At 42.7% G+C, this 17,079-nt stretch overlaps 1 non-coding gene across 1 annotated transcript; it reads left to right on the plus strand.

Moving 5' to 3' along the window:
• The first annotated feature begins 316 nt into the window (after nucleotides 1–316).
• On the plus strand, nucleotides 317–391 carry Trnas-cga. Its single transcript has one exon. It is a non-coding gene; the product is annotated as a tRNA-Ser (tRNA).
• Nucleotides 392–17,079: the final 16,688 nt, after the last annotated feature.

The raw sequence follows: 17,079 nt of genomic DNA on the forward strand, positions 1-17,079 counted from the left end.
TGGCAGATTAAAACTGTGTGCCCGACCGAGACTCGAACTCGGGACCTTTGCAAAAGGCAAAGGTCCCGAGTTCGAGTCTCGGTCGGGCACACAGTTTTAATCTGCCAGGAAGTTTCATATCAGCGCACACTCCGCTGCAGAGTGAAAATCTCATTCTGGAAACATCCCCGAGGCTGTGGCTAAGCCATGTCTCCGCAATATCCTTTCTTTCAGGAGTGCTAGTTCTGCAAGGTTCGCAGGAGAGCTTCTGTAAAGTTTGGAAGGTAGGAGACGAGGTACTGGCAGAAGTAAAGCTGTGAGTACCGGGCCTAAGTCGTGCTTCGGTAGCTCAGTTGGTAGAGCGCTTGCCCGCGAAAGGCAAAGGTCCCGAGTTCGAGTCTCGGTCGGGCACACAGTTTTAATTTGCCAGGAAGTTTCACATCAGCGCACACTCCGCTGCAGAGTGAAAATCTCATTCTATTCCAATCAAAATTGTCAAAAGCTTTCTCCAAGTCTACAAATGCTAGAAACGTAGGTTTGCCTTTTCCCAATCTATTTTCTTAGATATGTCGTAGGGTCAGTGTTGCCTCGCGTGTTCCAAGATTTCTACGGAATCCAAACTGATCTTCCCCGAGGTCGGCTTCTACCACTTTTTCTATTCGTTTGTAAAGAATTCGTGTTAGTATTTTGCAGCCGTGGCTTATTAAAGTGATAGTTCAGTAATTTTGACATCTATGAACACCTGCTTTCTTTGGGATTGGAATTATTATATTCTTCTTCAAGTCTGAGGGTGTTTCGCCTGTCTCATACATCTTGCTAACCAGATGGTAGAGTTTTGTCAAGGCTGGCTCTTCCAAGGCTATCAGTAGTTCTAATGGAATGTTGTCTACTCCCGGGGCCTTGTTTCGACTTATGTCTTTCAGAACTCTGTCAAACTTTTCACGCACTATGGTATCTCCCATTTCATCTTCATCTACATCCTCTTCCATTTCCATAATATTGTCCTCAAGAACATCGCCCTTGTATAGACCCTCCATATACTCCTTCCACCTTTCTGCTTTCCCTTCTTTGCTTAGAACTGGGTTTCCATCTGAGGTCCTGACATTCATGCAGGTGGTTCTCTTTTCTCCAAGGGTCTCTTTAATTTTCCTGTAGGCTGCATTTATCTTACCCCTAGTGATATACGACTCTACATCCTTAAAGCTGCATGCCCTGGGGAAAAATTATGGCTATAGTTTCCCCCCTGCTTTCAGCCGTTCGCAGTACCAGCACAGCAAGGCCGTTTTCGTTAATGTTACAAGGCCAGATCAGTCAATCATCCAGACTGTTGCCTCTGCAACTACTGAAGAGGCTGCTGCCCCTCTTCGGGAACCACACGTTTGTCTGGCCTCTCAACAGATACCGCTCCGTTCTGGTTGCACCTACGGTACGTCTATCTGTATCGTTCTAGGGTATAGAATATAATAATAAAGAAGGGTGTTATGTTTATGAGAAATATGCATAGACTGACTGAGAAAGATTTAATGAAATCAGTGTGCAATGTTCGTTTGACTCAGTGGGAAAGTTATACAGTGCTAAAAGTTCTTAGACCATTAACATGTTAATGATCCATGAACGTTTAGTACTGTACTTGACAATGGCATGAAAGCCGAATTCTTGGTCGTAGTAATACAGAGTCAAAATACTATTCAATAAAAATTGTGATAATTGAAGGCATGTTCGTGGCAAGTACGGGCGTATTTGTACTGCTAGGGGCACAGACAGTGCCCATTAGGAGCCGTTTCACGTGCTGAGCGCCGGCGCTGACATATGAGCTGGCATCAGCAAGCGCCGCGGGCCGGCTCGGTCACGTGTAGCAGATGGCAGCACGGTTGACTGGCAGAGCGGCGGGGGCCTGCGGCCGCAGCGCGTCACACGCGCGGCTGACCGCGCCGCGCCCTCTGTACGTCCCACTCATTATGCAGATGCTGCGTAATGGACCCGAAGCAGGGCCGCCGCGCCAGACAGCCAGACGCCCGAGTGAGGTCGCATTACGGGCGGAGCATGTCCCACTCCGGGACTCGCCAGCCATCTGCAGGGATCGACGTACAAATCGTAAAAGAGGCAACAACCGTCCCTCCAAATCCACCCATTTCTACTTTACCTTTTACCACCGTCGTCTCCTGTAAACTAACACACTACAACATTTTGGACTAACCCTCGACCGGCAGCTAGCGTGGAAACCTCACCTATTAACCATCCAGCAGAAAGCCCACAATAACACCCGCCAGGATAGCCGTGAGCGCCAACGCGTTGCTTCCTGGACTCAGGTAGGCGCGCCGGCCCCGGATCGAATCCGCCCGGCGGATTATCGACGACGGCCGGTGTGCTGGCCGGCCTGGATGTGGTTTTTAGGCGGTTTTCCACATCTTACTAGGTGAATACCGGGCTGGTATCCACGTCCCGACTCAGTTACACAACCCACAGACATTTGAAACACTTTCACGGTATTTCACGATTTACACTAGACGCAGACAGCTGGGGTACACTAATTCCGTCCTGGGGGGTACGGGGTGGCGGCAGGAAGGGCATCTGGCCACCTCTTAAAATTAACATGCCAAGTCCGGGTAACCATGGCTGACCCCGCGTAACCGCGGGACAAGGTGCAAGCGATAGAAAGCCCACAATAGACTGAAACTACCAACAGGCCAACTTGGGGAATAAATACCCCCACTATTCTCCACACCTACAAAAACCTGATCGAACCCAATGAGGCGACAGCCATGCCTCCATATCTACCAAAATCAGTTTATCTTCTGGTGTAACCAATGGTTCCTCAAGATCCACCCCTCCAATACACAGGCAACAAAAAAAGGGTTCAAATGGCTCTGAGCACTATGGGACTTAACTGCTGAGGTCATCAGTCCTCTAGAATTTAGAACTACTTAAACCTAAGTAACCTAAGGACGTCACACACATCCATGCCTGTAGCGGTCGCGCGGTTCCAGACTGTAGCGCCTAGAACCGCTCGGCCACCCCGGCCGGCACACAGGCAACAACCGTAGGGAGAATCACCAGTACATTCCACCGCCATGACTTCTACTTCATCTTTTACAGACGTCCTATCCAGTTAATTAACACACTACAACATCTTGGACTAACCCTCGACTGGCAGCTAGTGCGGAAACCTCACCTATTAAACATCCAGCAGAAAACCCACAATACACTAAAACTACCAACAGGCTAACTTGGGGATTAAACACCTCCACTGTTCTCCACACCTACAAAAAGCTGACCCAACAATCCTCTGCTATGCAAAGGTTACGTGGATCTCCACCCCACCAAAGTTCCTACAAATCCTGGTACGCCACGCACTTACCTTCCCTCACATGGATACTCTACCATGTCATTAAATTTCCACCCCGCCTCACACACGTCTAGCACCTTCGCGTCTCCTATACTATCTGAAAACTAGATTCCTATGTTTCTACACCTACACACACACTATATCGAATTGCAAAGCAACTTCAACCAACTCCCTCTCCTAGCAACGAGATCCGCCCCCATATTTATCCGTCCTACCAACCTTAACTCTTCTTCATCTTTCCCACTCCACGTCAGGGCTCCTCTCTCCTTTTCCCTCTCCATCATGTCTTCTAAAAGGAAACACGTTACGCTAGACCTCAAGCAGAAACTCGAAATTTTAGATAAGTTAAATCGAGGTTCTTCGCAGAATGCTATTGCTTTTCAGTTCAGTGTTGGACGAGCAACTATTTATGACATCAAAAAGAAAGACGATGTTATTCGGCATTACTCAACACAAATGGATAGTGAATTGGGAAAACGGAAGTTTATGTGAAAGAGTGAGAATGAAGAACTGGACGTATCTATTTATAGATGGTTCATACAACAACTCAGTAAAGGAATTCCAATCAGTGTCCCGACTATAAAGGAAAAAGCAGCTGCATTTAACGAACAACTTGGCGGTAGTAACTTGTTTGCAGCGAGCGAAGGTTGGCTATCAAACTGGAAACAATGACACTGCACTCGGCAACTGACAGTCACCGGGGAAAGTCGCTCACCTAACGATAAGGATGCCGTTGAGTTTGTAAACAAGATACGGAAGATAATAGAGGAAGATTTAACTGCTGATGCCTTGTATAGTGCTGATGAAACAGGACTCTTTTACAAGGTACTTCCTTCAAAAACATTAGCTGCTAGTAACGAGAAGGAAGCTCGTGGTTACAAGCAACAGAAACAGCGCGTAACATTAGTGGCGTGTTGAAATGAAAACGCGAGTCATAAACTACCGCTTATGGTGATCTGAAAATCCCAGCATCTACGTTGTTTTCAACACACTGACATAAATATTGTACCAGTGCAGTATTGCGCTCAGAAGAAAGCGTGGGTGGACAGACGAATATTCTCTCGGTGGCTCCATGAAACGTTCGTACCAGCAGTGAGAAAAGGGCTAAAGAAGGATGATGACTCTCGATCTTCCACCATAATCGAGTCCATCAACATGAGGTGAGAAATACGAGGTATCCAAGGAGTTGTAAACGTGGGTTCTACTATGCCAAGACTGCATTATAGATACAACAGGAAAACACAATTAATTAGCAGGAGTACAAAATAAGAAAGTATATATTATTTAACTTTGCTGTAGTCCATGATCAGTTGGTTGACAATTATAAAAGACGCAACTAGACTAAGCGTCTGTAAAATGACATAATTTACAAGTCACAGATCTTGCAGTGAAGAATTAATCTCTCATAATCTTTAATGTCGAATCCGATGAATTTGAAGGCTAACTTGGAACGGAGCTACAAAGACTTGATGGCAGCAATGACTGAGCTGCAGACGCTGGCTAACATCGGCGCTGGCTGACCATTGAGCGCGGTACGAACTGTAGACTGGCACAACACTGCACTACTCTCCTGCAGCACATGAAGTGGCCTAGCGGCGCATCGCGGGGAGCATCTGTGTACTCTTTGGCTAACACAGCCGTTCTTCTGTTCCGTTTATCGAGAGAATCGCATCCGGCGGATCGATCTCTCAGGCGGCGGTGTGATCGTATGACTGACGACATCACAAAAGAAAACCTTCCACTAAAAGCTAGCCTTATAACTGACAATGCTCCCAATCATCCTTCAGACGTTTCTCTAAAGTTCGATGGTATACAAGCAATCATTCTCCCGCCCAATGTGACAGCCCTAATTCAGCCCATGGACCAGGGAATTTTGGAATCAATTAAACGTCATTATCGACATTAACTTCTCGTCTCCTTGCTGAACGAAAGTGGAAACACTCTATCGAGACTATGCTGAAGGCTTGGAAAGCATTTAACGTACGTGATGTTGTTTTCTAAGCAGCCGAAGCATGGGATAAAGTGGAGAGCGCTGCCATAATGAAGAGCTGGAGAAAATTGTGGCCATCCATTGATGCCGAGTTGGATCCAGTAGTGAGTGACAGCGATGAGCCAGTCAATTCAGAATTATCAATTACTTCGTACACTGACATGTTCCACAACCTTCCAGAAGGAGAAGAAATTGATGATGAAGATGTCACTAAGTGGCTGACTGAGGAAAACTGTAACACGGACCAAACTTTTACAGATGAAGAAGCAATCAAAAGTGTGCAAGAAAGTAATGATTAAAGTGATGAAGAAGAGGACACAGGAGGAGAGAGCATGAAGATTTCTCACACTCCTGGTGCTGAAGCTGTCGAGGTTTTCCAGGAGTACGTTATGCAATAGCCAGATACATGCAGTACCGATGTAAAGCTTGTAAAGCAGTTACGTTATAAAGCGTGCCACCGTTGCGTATCATCATTGCGAGAGTTAAAAATTAGGGACATGTTTCATAGTGATTGATACGACTGTATAATTATTTACAATATACACTCAAGGGCTAAGTTTTCCATGGAAATTGAGGTATTTTTGGATATAATAAAGTCTATCCTCTATGTTTGAAAATTGTAGCCTTCGGTTTAATAAAGTACAGTACACTATATCACCTTTGTTTTCAAAATAAATAAAAAACAAAATAAATGAATAAAATAAATTTCAGACACTCAATAATTTGGCAGTTCTGCTAATCCGGCATCCGTATGTGCCAGGAATGACCGGATTAGCGAGAGTCTAGTTTGTATGTATAATATATTTTCGTTTTTTTAACTGTCCATCTTTGATTTTTAACAAAAAAGCTCTAAATTTTGATTTTCATTCTCATTACACACAAACACATACACACAAATATGGTGTTTTACCCTTAAAGAGCGCAGTTGGACTAAACCACATGGCCAATTCTTTTTTCTGCCTTTCTTGCTGCCCAAACTTCCCTCATTCGCTCGCTCTGTCTCTGTTTCCGGTCCTCTGCCCATGCTTCTTGTCGGCTTTGTGTCTTCGGCTTTATCTTGGTTGCCTTTTTGGTTGCCCATATTTCTTTCATCCTGCGGGTGTGATCTTGTTTGCGTTCTTCGGTCCGTTTTACGCCTGTTCGTTTGTCACAGTGTATCTCATGTAGTTTACTTTTCTTAATGATGTTTCTGAATTTTATTCTGTCGTTTATTGCGTCTGGTGTGATGTTGAGTTGGTTGAGGTTGTTTTTTGCCTCTGCAACTCAGTTCTTTTTTTCAAGTGTTACCCAGTCAAAGATCTGTTTGGTCAGTCTGTGTGATGGCATTCTGTATAGGTTGTCCATAGGACTGTAGTCTGCGTTTTCTAATCTTTTCTGGGATTGTCTCCATATGTTTGTATAGTTCCTCTGTAGGTTTCTTGACCTATATTCCATTGCTGTTAGATGCGCCAAATATGTTTCTAAGTATTTTCCGTTCTACTTTATCTAGTTGTCTGATACGTGTATGCGCTAGGATTAGTGTAGTCTCGGCTGCATACAGTGCTTCGGGGAGCACAACCTTGTCGTAGTGGCGTAATTTGGCTTTTTGTGAGATAGACGTCTTGTTCTAATGATTCCACACTACTTTGTATGCCTTGTCCAGTTTAGTTTTTCTTTCTTCGTTTGAGTGTCTGTTACGTCCGCTCATTTGTAGTGTTTTACCGAGGTATTTGAAGTTTGCCGTTTTGTAAATCGTGTCGTACTTTGTGTTCAGGGATGTGAGTTTCTTTGTGCTCATAAACTGTGCCTTTTCGTGAGAGATCTGTAGCCAATTTTGGAAGCGATTTCGTGTAGTTTTTCAATAGCTTCCTTTGTTTCGTTTATACCTTTCGTGACAATCGCCAAATCGTCTGCAAAAGCCAGGCATTTAATCTCTGGGTTTCCTAAGGTTATCCCCTGTTGTGATATTTCCCATTCTTTTATTACCTTATCTAACACTAGATTGAAAAGGAGAGTTGAGAGGCCATCGCCTTGTCGGACACGTCTGCGAATTTTAAAGGGCTCTGATAGTTCCCCAGAGTACTTTACTTTGGAGGTCGTTTTGGTCAAGGTTTGGTCTGTGATCGTCCATGTTTTGTTGTCTGTATTCAGCTAGATTTTGAAGAGAGTTTTCAAGTCGATAGAGTCATACGCCTTTTTGAAGTCGACAAAGGTAATGATCATGTTCTGTTTGTGTTGTAAAATCATTTTCAGGTTCCAAATTTGTTCCGCACAAGGCCTCCCCAATCAAGTGGTCGGTCTGGCATTCTAGTCTGTTTAGTAAAGCTTTAGAGAGGATCTTCTATGTGAACGGTAGTAGGGATATTCCTCTGTTGTTGTTCGGGTCAGTCTTGTCACCTTTTTTGTGTAGTGGGTGTATCGGGGCAGTTTTCCAGTCGTCAAGAGTTTTCATGGCCTCCCAGATATCTTCCAAGTTCCTGTGGATGTTTTTGGTTAGTTCTGGGTCTTGTAACTTCCAGATTTCCGCGATGATGCAGTCTTCTCCTGGTGCTCTACGATTCTTCAGTGACTTGATTATTTCTTTAACTTCTTCTAGAGTTTGAGGTTCACTATCTGGATCGTACGTACTCGTTTCTGTCATCAATTCTTCCCTAGGGGGGTCGGTGTTGAGGAGTTTTTCAAAGTACTTTGCCAGAATGTCACAATTGTTTTTGGTATTGGCATCTAGGGTTCCATCCGATCTTCTGAAGCACAAGTTGAGTGGTTGATATCCAGTCATATTTTCTCTGAACGGTCTGTAGAAGTTTCTTGTATTGTTCTTCGTGAAGTCCAATTCGATCTGCGTCAGTCGCCATTTATCATACTGCCGTTTTTCGCTGCGGATGATTTTGCTTGATTGTTTCTGTGTTGTCAGGAAATTCATCCAATTCTCTGGGGATTTATGGCTATTAAATTTTTTTCCATGCACTGATTGGTTGGGCAATAGCTTGGTCACATGTGTAGTTCCACCAACGGTGTTTCCTTGTGCGTGATGCTTGTGCTGGTTTCATGGCTTCTCGGATTCTTCCTGAAAGTTGTGTCCAGTCTGTCGTTTTCTCCATTTTACTTTTGTCTAATAATTGTGCCTGTTTTAAAGTAAGGTATTCTGGATCTGTTTAACAATTTTGTTTTTCTGGAGCTTTATCTTGGGCAAAAGACGAATCCTGATCTGTAGTAGGAGGTGGTGGTCTGAGTCGAAATAGGTTTTACGTGTGTCTATGTTCGAAATTTCTTTTTGTGAGTCTTTCTGTTACGTGGTCGATTTGTAGTTCTTGCTTTCCGCTGGCGAATTTCCGAGTTTCCGTGTTGGTTTCTTGAATTTTGCTGACATAATAGTGAGGTCGTGGCTTTTGCAAAAGTATATCAGGTGTTTTCCATTTTTGTTTGTGTCCTTGTGTGGAGTATGGTTTCCTATGTTATGTCTGTAGTTCTTTTTTTCCGAATTTAGCGTTGAAGTCGCCCAGTATTATTTTGAGTCTATGTGCAGGAATTTTCCTGATAGTTTCTTCCATTGTCGTCCAGAAGTCATCAATTTCGTCCGGGTTTTTCCTGTTGTAGTCATTAGTCGGTGCATGTGTTTTGATCATTGTGTAGGATTTACTGGCTGATTTCACTGTGATGGTGTGTTTGGTGACGAAAAGTCGGTTATGCTGTCCGTGATGGACCTGTGTACTGCAAATTCTGTGCCAAAAAGCCGTAGGTTTTTCAGTTGTCTCGATGGTTTCCTTTGTATATTCTAAAGTTCTCCGTGTTGAAATGGTCTTCGTATGTGAATCGTGTTCTTGCAGTGCACATATTTTGATTTGAAATTTTTCGATAGTGTCTGTGAGTTGTTTCATCTTTCCTATCTTCATCAGTGTGTTCACGTTGAGTGCGCCGATGTAGTGTTTGGGTTTGGTCTTGTTGAGGGATTTTGAGAAGCTCCGATTCTTCTCATGACGTCCGTGAGCCCCCGGAATCTGATGATCACGACGATCCCAGTCTATTGACTGGGGCCCGGTGTAATGAGATTTTTCTCGTTGTACCATCATGATGTTTAGTAGCTGGATATATGGCACGCGGCCGAGTACAGCCTGACTTTCCAGATGAGGAGGTTGGTTGAAGCCGCCACTGGCATGTGGAGCAGACGCCTTTTGCAGCCGCTCACTGACGGAAAAGACGCTGCTAGTAGTTTTGGTCCGCCCCGAATATTTCGTTTCCTCGGTAGCACCTATATCTAGGAGGCATTCCTCTATCCGCCAATTGGGGAGGCGCTCGGTTGCGGTAGTACTAATTGCCCCGATATATTAAATCGCTTTGATGAAGAGCCCCCTCGCCCGAATGGAGCGAGGGAGTTAGAATAATAATTAGAGGAAAAAAATTCAAGGAGGCAGCTCACGCGACGCGTTACTCCACAGACTTGCTTGGAAACGTTCATTGCTTGATTTGGATTAACTACACCGGTGGTATTACATGCCCCTTAATTGAATGAGCAATGATGCACGATCTGATTATTTTATAGCTTGACTGGTTATGGTATCTGAGGAGTCGGTCATACTCCGTCGCTTTGAAGCATGTACATTAAACACTGGACCAATCCTTATTCCCCTTGTAGTAAATAAACATACTAGCGGAATAAAAAATTATAAGTAATATAGAAAATGGTATGGTAAACGAAAACAATGTTATACACTCTAAGACAAAGAAGAAGACATATCATGTAGGAAATATCCGAAAGGGAGGGAAACATGTAGGTGTGATGTACATGACAAACAAATAATAACAGTTTCAGAAAAATTATATGATTTATCCAAGAGAAAGAGCGTCACAAATTGAGCATATCAATAATGTGTTGCTCCACCTCTGGCCCTTATGCAAGCAGTTATTTGGCTTCGCACTTACTGACAGTAGTGTTAGATGTCCTCCTGAGGGATATCTTGCCAAATTCTGTCCAATTGGTGCGTTAGAAAGTCCCGAGGTGGTTAGAGGGCCATGTCCTTAATGCTCCTGCAGTTCTAAACTGGGGAGAGATCCGGCGGCCTTGCTAGCCAAGGTAGGGCTTAGCAAACACGAAGACAAGCAGTAGAAATTCCGGCCGTGTGCGAGCGGGCATTGTCTTGCTGAAATGTAAGCCCAAGATGGTTTGCTATGAAGAGCAACAAAACGGGGCGTATGTTATCGCCGACGTATCGCTGTGCTGTAATGATGCCGCACGTGACAACCAAAGGGATGCTCCTATGATATGAAATGGTACCCAGATCTGACTGTCGTGCCATAACGCGAGCGACAGTCGGTGCGGTATTCCGGGCGTCTCCCAACACACCCTCGCTGGTCATCGGGGATCAGATGGAAGCGGGAGTCATCGCTGAAGACAGACCTACTCCAGTCAATGAGTTCCAGGCCGAAGACGTGTCTGGAGACACCCCGGCGTATGTGTCTGTCACGTACCGAACATCACATATACCGATTTCCACCCGATTGGGATTATTCCTTCGTGGTCCGTCACTTCGTTTTCTGTCTTACAATTATGTTAAAACAAATAAAGTTTAATTAAATAAAGTTCAGACATAAGAGAATGGTGGCCTCACACGAATTTCAGAATCAAACAAAAAATTAAATAATAATTAATTATATTGTTATGTAATTAAGTAGTGCGAGAAGAGCATTGAAGATAAAAAACCACGTGGGAGCAAAGTTCGTTTCAGTGCACAGTGACTCACGAAAGTCAGCCAAACACGGAGCGCGTTGATGCGGAAGTTAGCACACTGGACGAGGTTCGAATTACCGTCCAACCATCTAAATTCAAGTTTTCCGTGATTTTCCTAAATCGATCTTGACAAATGCCGAGGCGGTCCCTTGAAAGGGCACGGCCGATTTCCTTCTCCATCTTTGAAACATTCCGAGCTTGTGATCTGTCTCTAATGATCTCGATGTTGATGGGACATTAAACCTAATCTGGTTTCATTCCTCTTTTGACAGCGAACACTAAAAATCCGAAAGGGCAGTTTCCACTATCAATCTGAAAATAAACTAAAATTCACTGCTCTGAACAACCACTACGAATAATATGCTACAAGTCCATTGCACTCGAATATAAATATCAACGGCAGCAAAAAATCACATTTCACACCTGCCTCATATTCCACAAACAAAATTTAAGTTCATGCAGTCACGCAAAATCGATCACCGAAACACGCAGTCAGTTGCTGTAAGTCTTGAGAAGAAACAGACTGCGTAACTGACACTCATAAATTATTCTAAGTCGGCTCAAATGTTAAATTATTTAACCTGCATGCAGCTCACCAACGTTAACAAAAGCTCTACAGAAAGAGAGACTGACTGCAGAATCACCGATCTGCAAAACACCTTCCAGTCATGCTTAAATGTCCTCTGTGAAGCCACATACCAACGATTCCAAATTAGCTACTTAAATAATGACCACCATTCAAATTTGAAGCTAATTATACATACTCATGATGCCGTAGACGTCGGGGAAAATTTTGTAGCTGTTTTGCGATCTCTCAGTAAAATATTAAATCAGTATTAAACAATTTTAACAAAGTTCATGAATGCATGGCTACATCCTACTTTCCTTGTAACAAAACTTACGATATGATGCAAATACTTATGAAATAATAAACTGGGGTTCCCCATTTACTAGAAATATTAGTTAAACATCTGGGAAATTCCTGCCACTTGCGACATGTGACTACATTTGCATATTAGTTTCTAATGACCTCATCTGTAGTTCTTTATACAATGCCTATTTTGAAATGGAGGTTATTGGAGTGTTATTGACTTAATCAGTTTTAATATGGGGGGTTGTATGCTCAGACTGCTCCAGTGAATTAATTATTACTTTTAATGTCTTAATTACAAACAATATTAAGTTGTACAAAAAAAGCACTCAGCAGCTATGCTTCGAGTTGGAATGAGGTTGTCTCATCAATGCTATTTCTCTGGACTACTTGGTTTTTCTGTATCGTGTATGTAGGGTCTGTAGCGTAATTCCGCTGAAAATAATTACATTCCATTTTTCGTTTCGTTCATAATAAACTGGGGTTCCCCATTCACTAGAAATATTACGTAAACATCTGGGGAATCCCTGCCATGGTGTCATCTGTACCCATTTTAGCCAGCCTGTACAGTCTAGACCACGGGGCCTTCTTTCAGTGCTCAAGCACATAGATGCCACGCATTCCTAGTTCTGTTCGCTTAGGCTGCTTGTGCCGACCAAACTGTCACTCAGCACTTACTTTTACCCTGCGAGCCGTCTTCTCGTAATGTCATAATTATTTGCAAAGCTAACCTGTTAAAACCACTCTAAGTAATGTTGAGTATCTCACTTTGACCCATGAGACTTAAAATTGTCACTGCTCCAAACTGTATAACCAAAAGTCCTGTAACTAACTAACTACGCGTAGGAAGATTCTCAGAACCGTCCTCCTGCTTAGCTGGGTGGTAACGTGCTTGCCTTCCACGCAAGCGGCCCGGGTTCGATTCCCGGCCGGATTAGAGATTTTTTTCCTCTCGTGGACTGAGTGTTGTGTTGTCCTCACCATCATTTCATCCTCATCCCCGGCGCAATGTGGCGTCGAATGAAATAAGACTTGCTCTTGGCGGCTGAACTTCCCCGGTAGTGGCCTCCCGGCCAAAGCTGCCATACGCTCATTTCCATTTTTTACCGAGAACCGCACACAAGGCTGGAATATATTCACCGCTAACAGATCGTACATCTTCCTCCGCCAGCCACTACAGCAACAAAACGGGAGTACAGCTAACACCGACAGCTCACAAAACACGCAAAAACACAAAGTCAGATTCGTTCAGCAAACACTACCTTCAGCTAGCTATCGACTCAACGCTATGATGTAAGATACCTCTTCCTACCTGGTACTTGCACACTCCTTCAACGGTTACACAAAACTGGGAAAGAACTAAACAGAATTCCGCCTGTATACACGTATTGCACTTCCAGTTCTTGTAGTCTTTCCACGTTTAAAAAGTATCTTTTCTTAATTATTAACTCCTGACTTCCGTTAAACACAATAAAACTCTAAATCCTGCCAACCGGGTCCACGTCACGGCAACGAAACAACTTCAAGGATTCGCGAACACCAAATCCCTCCACTGAAATTGTTTCGACATTCGGCCTGTCGACCTGTCAGACTCAACAGTTCAGGCACTCTTTTTTGCTGATTCCCGCACGCGCTAATAACACACCACAACAGTACATTGTTTAATCTCTGGGCTTTTCAAAAGTTTATTTCCAGCAGGTCCCGGAAAACAACTGCCATCCTGGTCAAACCACTCACCCTGGAGCCCACCTCTTAGGCCACCACAAAAGGCCATTGGCCATTTAGGAAGATTAGGAAAAGACCAGATCGTCATGTAGGCTGCAGAAAGCCTCTTTCCCCCAGGTACCGGAAACTGACTATAGTGAATACAATAGCCACAAGACGAACGCACAGACGCGGCCTCGACAGAATGCGGTATCATGTGGTTTGTGAGGCGATGGCAGTTTTTATATGCTTAGTAATGTTTTGATGTGGGTATGGATAAGCAACGTGTACGGCAACTAAACAAAATTGATAAAGATGTGGCATAAAAGCCAACACAGAAAAAACTTTCTTTTTTTCTGGCAGGGCCCCTCGGATTGTTCCGAGATATTTATATCACATATTTCCAACGTCATTCTATTGGGTGGCTTCCGACTTTTTTGGTCGGGAAGAATCGAAAAGAACCTAATGGAGGATGTTTCTCACAAAGTGGAAAATATAATTCTGAAGTGTTACCCATAGATTGGGTAACATCTGCATCACTGTACCTTTTATTAATATTAATGCAGTTCGACAATTTGGCTTCAGCGACAGTAGACTGGGAAGACCTGAAGTGCTTTGTTGTAATGAGAGACATTTATTCGCCGCACCCAGCGCTCTTTGCGTTTAGCGTGCTGTCAAGTGTTGGCTTACGCAACGGAATACCACAGGCCGGACGAGAACCAGTCACTAGCTACTATTAATCCCCTTTGAATGGACCGTACCTACTGAGTAATCTTGGTTCCTGGGTAAGAAAATGCTTGCTCATTTTCTGATACCACGTCTTTACCAGTTCTGATCTTAAACATATTACAATACTCCTTTTCACGAATTTTCATCACCCTCTTCTTAGCTTACCACTACTACTTACTTACCAACCCAACCACCATGACCACCATTATCTGACATGCACTAAAGACTTGTCTGAACTTCTCCATGCATTACTTTCTTCACTCCTATACATCCTAGCTACACCTTTTAATTATATCTGTCCTCTTTCCATTGAACTTTTCTTATCTCTTGAGAGTCCAGGAAAGAACTTCCTGCTATATGCATAATATGTGGTTAATGATAATTTGTTTACTACTCTAATGTTCACTATTAACTTAATTACGTCTTAAGTTTCAATCTATTGTCTTGCATCATTAATTTGTTTCTTTATTCTCTTAGTAAGTCCCAATACGTGTCTCTCTATTTCTCGTTGAGAGTCCCTAGTTTTTGAATGGTCTTCGCCTTAAAACTCCGCGTCTCACAACCCAGTTAAAACTGCTCAACTTCCCATTTCACACAGACCAAAAATCTAGTATTGAAAACTTCTTAGTTTACCAAAGACGCTCCAGTATTACTCTTCCGTTTGCTTATTTTTCTATGCCATAAGTATAAACGTTCATCAGCTATTTCTAGAATTTCATTGTTAAACTACATTATTTTCATTTTGATGCGTTAACCCACTATCTATTTCTTATTAAAATTGATTTTCAACAATATTTTTAAACCTTCACCGTTAAGTCTTTCCACGATTTGTTGTGTTTGTGAAAGGTTATCAGCACTAGAGTCAAAGCCTACGATGAGAAAACGATTGTTGGGGTTTATTCAAATAACGCGTACCGATAAGTACACTTTTTGTGTCATGGACTCTCCTCCTCTGACTCCTCTTTCAATTCCGAATTTACCGCTGTTTTGACGAAGTGGAAGGGAAATGAAGCTTGATTTATATAGTCTTCAGTTCTCTAATATTGACTGAATCAATACTTTGTGCCTGAAGCGCCCATAATTCAGATGTTTTTGAAAAAAAAATAAAAAGAGTTCTCAGAAGCTATGAATCCCAGACAATGTGGTAATTATGGCTCATTGAGTTATTCTGTTAATCTCTCATGATTCGCATATTTTCTATTGTTCCAAATGGTTCAAATGGCACTGAGCACTGTGCGACTTAACTTCTGAGTATTCAGTCGTCTAGAACTTAGAACTAATTAAACCTAACTAACCTAAGGACATCACATACATCCATGCTCGAGACAGGATTCGAACCTGCGACCGTAGCTGTCGCTCGGTTCCATACTGTAGCGCCTAGAACCGCCCGGCCACTCCGGCCGACTTCTATTGTTCCGTATCTACCAGTAACACCAGTTTAATCCTTCTTCTATACTATTCGTTTTAAAGGTACTGAATATCGCGCACACTACAGAAATGAATAGACCTATGATCTTCCTTCATTTAGAGTAGAATTTTTTTTTTTTTTCAACTTTGCGAAATTGTCTCTCTGCGGAGTATTCTTAAATGTTGCAATTTTCATATTCTTTGGTAAAATAGAAAATATGTTGCATGCAGTGGATAGTACAAGTGTTCCTTACTATTGGCCTGAAGGTGAATGAAGACTACGAATGGTATGCTTAGTATCTTCTCCCGTTGTACTTCTATTACCATCCTGAAATAGAAGTGAAAATTATGTCCTCAGTTATATACACAGCACCTGTAATTTGACTAATAATTTGACCAAACGATGCGGTAACTATTAATTGTTACCAGTGAAGCGATTGTAAAGGTTTAAAAAGTAAACAATCGAGTTCTTTATAATGTCTACTTACCCCTTCAGTTAATTCAAGTAAATACGTCAGGTAAGTAATTCTAACGGTGCGCTTATCGTAAGTAAATTAATAAACATTATTGTGTACCTATCACATTCATTCCGTTTTAGAATATACACACTTAGCTAAGCTCATTAAGAGGCGAATAAGGGTTTGTGTTTCCCTAATTTATCTGCGGTCTGGCTACACAATTTATGTGCAAGCCAACGAATAAACCAACCGTCCACTTTTGAACGGTATATTTTGTATTAATGTCAGGCAAATTGCAAGTATAACAGTGTTTTTTTCATTTCCAGAGAAAATTACTTTGGTGTATGAATTCTGGAACTAACAAGAATGGAGGATAGAGACATTATGAGCACTGACGCAGTATCCGAGTGGGATAACCTTGCACTAATGTGAAATCGCTGGCATGACCGAAGAAATGATATATATATATGACCATCTCTGACAACCTGTCGCAAAGAGTTTGATATTCCATGCGGGTGCCACCAGAAGGCAACAGTGAAGATACGAACCCATGTCCTACATATTTAAAACACAGCCAACTTTAACAATTACATCATCATCTTATTTGTTCGGCGTAACTCTATCTGGTCACTAAGACCGATAACAAGCTACGACAATGAGCACAGTTACTTGCGCCAGAGTAATAAGGAAATGGCGTTAAACTACAGCAAACATACAGCGCCAGGAGCGCCGGCGCACGAATTTTACAATGTCTCAAAAAAATTACTATAAAGTAGAATACGATGTCAAGTATGGTTATTGATAGCAGTCCTTAATATCTTTGGAATCAAGCTACAACGAATTTTAAGTAGAGTTGTTAGCTGCTAATACATTTTTTTCTGCTTGTTTAAG

Source organism: Schistocerca piceifrons, chromosome 2, assembly GCF_021461385.2.
Source record: "Schistocerca piceifrons isolate TAMUIC-IGC-003096 chromosome 2, iqSchPice1.1, whole genome shotgun sequence".
Lineage (NCBI taxonomy): Eukaryota > Metazoa > Arthropoda > Insecta > Orthoptera > Acrididae > Schistocerca > Schistocerca piceifrons.